General features: G+C 34.6%; 1 long non-coding RNA gene across 1 annotated transcript; it reads right to left on the bottom strand.

Annotated features, from left to right (window-relative positions):
* Positions 1-2,618: 2,618 nt before the first annotated feature.
* Positions 2,619-3,507, bottom strand: LOC113293329. The gene is made up of 3 exons (XR_003332221.1): positions 3,402-3,507; positions 3,028-3,215; positions 2,619-2,914 (listed from the first exon to the last, which is right to left on the bottom strand). It is a non-coding gene; the product is annotated as an uncharacterized LOC113293329 (long non-coding RNA).
* Between the last annotated feature and the right edge of the window lie 2,942 nt (positions 3,508-6,449).

Genomic DNA, 6,449 nt, shown 5'->3' on the forward strand with positions numbered 1-6,449 from the left:
TTGTTACAAAACTTTCCCAAGATATAAGGGAATCGAATAAGAGAATATATCTTCCCTAATCCTCCACGTAATCTCCAAAATTATCTCCACAGCAGACCCGTGAAAACATCACCTCTGTTTTGCTTGATATCGACGATTCAGCCCAATATGCTCGACCCAAACGCACACATAAACCCTGTTTGGTCCACTAAAGTCCATCCCAATCGAGTTTGGCAATTGAATCTCCATAAAACACGTCCAACAATTCGAACCCTAAACTGCCAGAGTTGAAAACCAATTTCCCGCCAAAATTCTGTTTTAAACGTGAAGAAGAAGGGTGCCCCCCTATCCAGCTCCGGTGTCCCTTTAGCAGCTGTCTGGAAATGGGTCACCCCTTAGTAATTAGGTTACCCCTTATCCAAAATTGAGGGTCCGTATAGTGAGTTTTCTGGGACATTTTCCGCACTTTTTCGGGGTTCCTCCGAGGTATTTCTGAGGTGCTTCCGGTACTCTATCAACAGAGGTCCAAACGCCGCATTTTCAGCCAATTTCGCCGCAAAACCTTATTCTTCTAAAAACACCTACAAATAAATAAAATAACCAAATAAGTATAGAATCGAGCACTAACACTATATACAATTGAGATATATTAGACACATAAATGCGTCTATCAATGGCTAAGGACATATTATCCATTCCTGTGTCTTCTGTTGCCTCTGAGTCTGCTTTTAACACAGGAAAGCGAGTCTTAAGTCCTTGTAGAAGCTCTTTATCTACAAGGACAGTTGAGGCATTGCTTCGCACACAAAGCTGGCTAAGGAAGCCAATACAACTTGATCTTCTATTTGATTACATACCAGATGATGATGTTGAAATTGAAGAAGGTAACATATTACATTATTACTTGTGTTTGGCAGGAATATATATAGTATAATGGTTACTAACTGCTATTATTATTTTTTTGCAGCGTTACTTGGTCCTATCAACAATGATGACACCACAAGTGCTGCTGACATGGATTAGAAGATCAATATTCAAGGCCACTACAGCACTGCTAGACTGCTAGTTGTTCTTTTATCAGATTTTCTCATTTTCAAGACTTAGTGTGTGTCTGTGACTACTGCTACTTCTTTTTTAAGATTTTCAAGACATTGTTTGTTTGGTTTGCTATTAATATTGCTACTTATTAGTTGTTGCTTTGAGATATTGAAAAATAGGTAAAAAAACAGGTAAAAAAGTAAAAAACAGGGCATTAATACTGATATTGGGGTGTGGGAGCTTTGAAACCATTAAAATTATAAGAGAAGATGAATCATAAAGCAGCAACATGCAAATTCTCCATAGTTGGTTCTCTTTGGCATGAAATCTTCCAAGACCCTAGCAACAACGCTCTTGTTCAAACTGAAAGGTACTCACTATTGAGATGCCAATTCAGAACAAACCAATATTGAAGAACTGTGGTGCAGTGTAAAGAATCGCTACATGTATCGACGTACATCACTGATGTTCTACTCTTATAATTCACAAATATTATGGGAGCAGAGAATTGTTAATCATGAATTAAAGAAAATCAGTTTTAACACCTAAAATAAGCTTGCAACTATGTGTTGGACCTACTTATTTCTCTGGCTTTTGCAACATCTAAATTATACATAAAGAGTACAAACACAACGCTTATAACATGAAGATTTATGTTGGTTATTATCCTTGCTTAGCAATAGGAACCTATAAGGGATTCCGCCCACATTCTACCAAAGTAATGGTTTCAAACACAAAATGGAGGTCTACATGGATACAATGAAATTAACCAATCATTGAACTGTTGATAAAGGTTAAAATGACAAACACTAACTTGTTCGGTACAATCAATAAGTTCAAATGCATTTTGATTCCTTTTACACACACTAATTGGTTCGTTGACGGAGACATGAGTTTGTTGCAGGAAAACACGAAATGGTTGTTATAGGGGTGATGGTGGATGGATGGACTAAAAAAGGTACCTTTACTTTGAGATCACCTGTGGTCAGCATATTACATGCATTATTCTAAGACTCCATCATCATCGTTGTTAGAAGGAAGAATCATATGTTCTCCAAAACTCAGAACCAATTAAAAAAAAGAAAGAAAAAAGTCATAGCAACACCGCACACACAGGTGAGTCAGGTGACATTACCACATAATCCTCATAGTTAGGTCATGATCTTTTCCCACTATCTTTCCAAAAGTTGAGAGAGCACTGTTTGTATAAAAAATACCCAACATTTCATTCAAAATGATCGTATTACTAACGAAAGAAAGACACGAACATAAGAATGAAATTTAAGGGAAAAGAAAACTATGAGTAAGAAAGTAGATACATTGCTTTTTGTATTTTTTTTATCAAGTATGATCAACAAAGTAGAAAACTATGAGCAAGAAATTTATGGTCATATATTTTTTATCAACTAAATTGGAGTTGAGAACATACATTGCCTCTTTCCAAAAGCTAAAGAAAAAAAGAAAGAAAAAAAAAAAAAAACCGAAATTGTTGTTATAAAGCTAACTCCAAATGGTCTTTTGGTTATATTCCTTTTAGTTACACACCCTAACTATCTAAAATTCAACTAAACTCTAACTGGTTAGCTAGAAAATGGTGGAGACATACAGTGTCATTAATTTTGTTATCTTCTTCCATTCTCTTCTTAGAGCTTTCGAATGGCCATCCGTCTCAAAAAACAAATAAAAATGCTTTAAAATGGCCACACAAAATTGAAAATTTTAACAAAAATGACTAATTCATGGATTCAGGGTAAGTTCAGTTAACAAACTTCAACCACAAAAACCATTGCCAGTATAGGAAAAAACTAAACGAAAACAACCAACAAAGACCAAAACAATAATTACTTAATTACAACGATTGGTCGATGATCAATCAGACGGCTCCGGAAATGGGTACCTGAAATTACAATCAAATCTAATCTAATCTTTTGAAAACACCTATAAAATCAAAAGATAAATAATAACGTCTCAGGAACCTATCGAATTTAAAATGACCAAAATGAATCAGACCTGGGATCATAGAAATAAGAACCACAGTTGATGCGTGTGGGTATATAAGATCCGTGAAATCTTATCAATAGATGAATTACTATTGAACCGCAACATGAACCTGCCGATTCTACTATTATTGCTGAATTTGAAATCGTAAGAGAATTGAAGATGCAGACCAATTAGGCTGACGCAAAGATAACCACAGCCTGTTTCATCAAATAAGAACAACAAAATTTAATTACTAAATAACCTTAATTCAAAAATTAAACCTGATGGAAAAGAAATTGACTAATCAAATAAGAACAACAAAATTTAATTACTAAATAACCTTAATTCAAAAATTAAACATGATGAAACGAAATTGACTAATTAAAAGAGATCAACATACTAACCCTCTTGAAAAAAAAAGTCTTACAGGGGGTGAGTCCTCGAATGATTTCGGGGGAGTTGAGTGTATTTTAAATCTCAGGGATTTTGAGAGAGTTTGAGAGAGTGTAGGGAGTTTGAGAGAGTTTTGTGTTTTTGAGTTCAGGGAGTTTGGGGGAGTGTAGGGAGTTTGAGAGAGTTTATTAAAGAGAGTTTATTAGAGAGAGTTTGAGGGAGTTCACTCCTAACTCATTTTCTTTTAAGAAACAATAAACCCTTATTTGCAAATAACATTGATCTTTAATCAAAAGAAAAAAATAAATGAAAATGATCACATCTCTGTATCAATAGTATGTTATTTTGTGCAACGAGATAATTTTTTTTCCCTTCAATTTAACGGTCTCCATACAATTCTAACTCACTTTGTTCACGAACATTTTCCCACATATCATCCGCTATACTCTTTCTCCATGCATTAGCTTCTTGACGTTGTTGTTCTTGAGTTTGTTGTGTCAAAATTTCATCGTCATTTACAAGTGTTGATGGATGGCTATCTTCCTCTTCCTCGACCGGAAACTCATCTGAACAGCATTCTTTTCGTAAGAAGTTGTGTAGGCCTGCACAAGCTGTCATTATCTCCGCTTGCACCTGATACGGAAATGGAGGTTGAGACTTAAAGATCAAGAAACGAGACTTCACAACATCGAACAATCTTTCAACTACATTCCTCAAAGAAGCATGACGCATGTTAAATAATTCTTCAGCCTTTTTCGCATGATTACCCGTATCAGAAAATTCTTTCAAATGATAACGTTGGCCACGAAATGGTGTTAAACAATATCGTCGGTTTGCAAACCCACCATCCCCAAAGTAATATTTACCTGAATAAAACACAAAAAGAAAACTTCGTCAAGTAGAACCCGAATATAACTTAACCAAAAAACTCAAAACTTCACATTAGATAAAAGTAAAATTACCTTGCGGTATTTTCAGTCCATTTCTTTTTGTCATTGCGTCATTAAGTATTTTCGAATCATAAGCAGACCCTTCCCATCCACTGAGCACGTATATGAACTCCAAGTCGAAGTTGCAAACCGCTAACACATTTTGAGATGTAATTCCATGTCGATTCCGATAAACGGCTGCATTTCTTTTCTCTACCATTACTGGGATATGTGTACCGTCCATAACTCCAATGCAATCCTGAAAGTAAGGATAAAATCGTGTACTCTCACGAATTTTAAATGGAGTTGCACTTGTTGGCTTAGCCATCATCCTCGGAGCTATAGAATTTAAAGCTCGCAACATTTTGTTGAAGTTTTTACTAACTGTCCACCGAGAGCGACCAAATGTGTCACGTATTGTGCAATATCGTGAACTTTGGCCAACAACGAGTAAAAATGTACCAAGCATTTCTTCAATAGAAACACATCTTGTATCACATAATGATGTAGTTTCTCTAATGATACAACATAGTTTTAGAAAAATATCAGGGTACATCCTATAACTTCTTCGAAAGTCTTCTGGGTCTTGACGCAAAACTATCCTTATATAGTTATATCCAAACAAAGTAACTGGGCGTCTCATTGGTCTTTCAATACGCTGACTTTGTATGTATTGCAATTGCTTGATTATATCCATCAACCATGAATGCACCGCTGAAAGTATATTCAAAAATATGGATAGTTCAAATTCATTATTGTTCCTTACCTCTTCATCATCACTGCTTTCTTCTTCTTTATCAAAGGCTTCATCTTCACTATCAGTAGATAAATCCAAATCAGACATGTTCACCTAAAAAGATGATAAAAATACTTTTTTTTTATTAGAATCATCATTATTTCAAAAGCATAAAAGTATATGTATATAGAAAATAAGCATATAGAATATAAAGTTCATAAATTCAATCATAATAACCATAAAGATGTCAACCCATAAAGATTAGTAGCAATCAATCCATAACAATAAGTTCTCAACTAGGAGAAAAGAAAAATTAAATACTAATAGTTATGAAGAAAAACGATCAAATGTTGTAACTCTAAAATCCCATTAAACCTAATAGAAACTTGCAAAGATGACAAGTTTATGCTTTTAACTTTGAACCAATCCACAACTTTCTCTCTTCAGGAGTAAAACGTATGAATAAGTTCTTCTTGTGATTGTTGTCCAGCATTTCAATTACTTTCAGCTTATTTTCCAAAGAAATTTCATTGATGCCATAAACAAGATCCCATACTTGGTTACCTTTCTTATCCTTATCAATTCTGCGCATTTCTTTTTCAATTTTGCGGTCTTCTTTCTCTTTCGCAATAAGAACATGCATTGAATCAATAGAAGAAGCAATCGATGAACTGTTGGCAATCAATTTATCTAGATAATCAGACTGCCCAGTAGGATTAGTTGATGTAGAAAAGTCACCAATGTCACACCTTGGTCTTTTCTTTGGTGTCGTTTTTCTGACAGGAATTTTCTTTGTGTTCATATCTTGAGTTTCATATTTATCTTGTTCATCACTTTCCTCTAAGCCATATCCCACGTATGATACGTTAAAAGCATTAACATATTGCTCTCGTTGAGTATAATCAACATCGAAGTAATCATCTTGTTCATCTTCCTTATCACAGGTTCTAGCACTTGTACCCTCATGGGTAAGATCAACTGTAACTTTTCCAGAAGCACATTTATTCCCAAAAACAATAAGCAAGTCACCATAGTCTTTACCATTATCTTTCCTTAAGTTAGTTTGGTTTGGATGGCTCTGTTAACATATAAAAAATAAATAAAGGATAAAACATGAATTAGAACTCTGCACAAAATAGAAGAAAAAAATATCAAATTTAGTTTTCAGTAAGTAACACACACATAGCTCAAAGTAATTGTTCCACATCTCGTCGGATCCAGTAATCATCTTGTTAGCATCATCCCAACCGAATCCAGAAGTATAATATTTAAACAAATCCTGGTATTGACCAAATCTAGTCTTCAGCCATCTATGTTTCCCTTTATAGTTCTCAAAAGATTTGTCACAACCACATGCTTGGTTAAGTTTTGGAAGTATCTTCTCTTCCACTATC

The sequence above is a fragment of the Papaver somniferum genome, chromosome 7, assembly GCF_003573695.1.
Source record: "Papaver somniferum cultivar HN1 chromosome 7, ASM357369v1, whole genome shotgun sequence".
In the NCBI taxonomy this organism is placed as follows: Eukaryota; Viridiplantae; Streptophyta; class Magnoliopsida; order Ranunculales; family Papaveraceae; genus Papaver; species Papaver somniferum.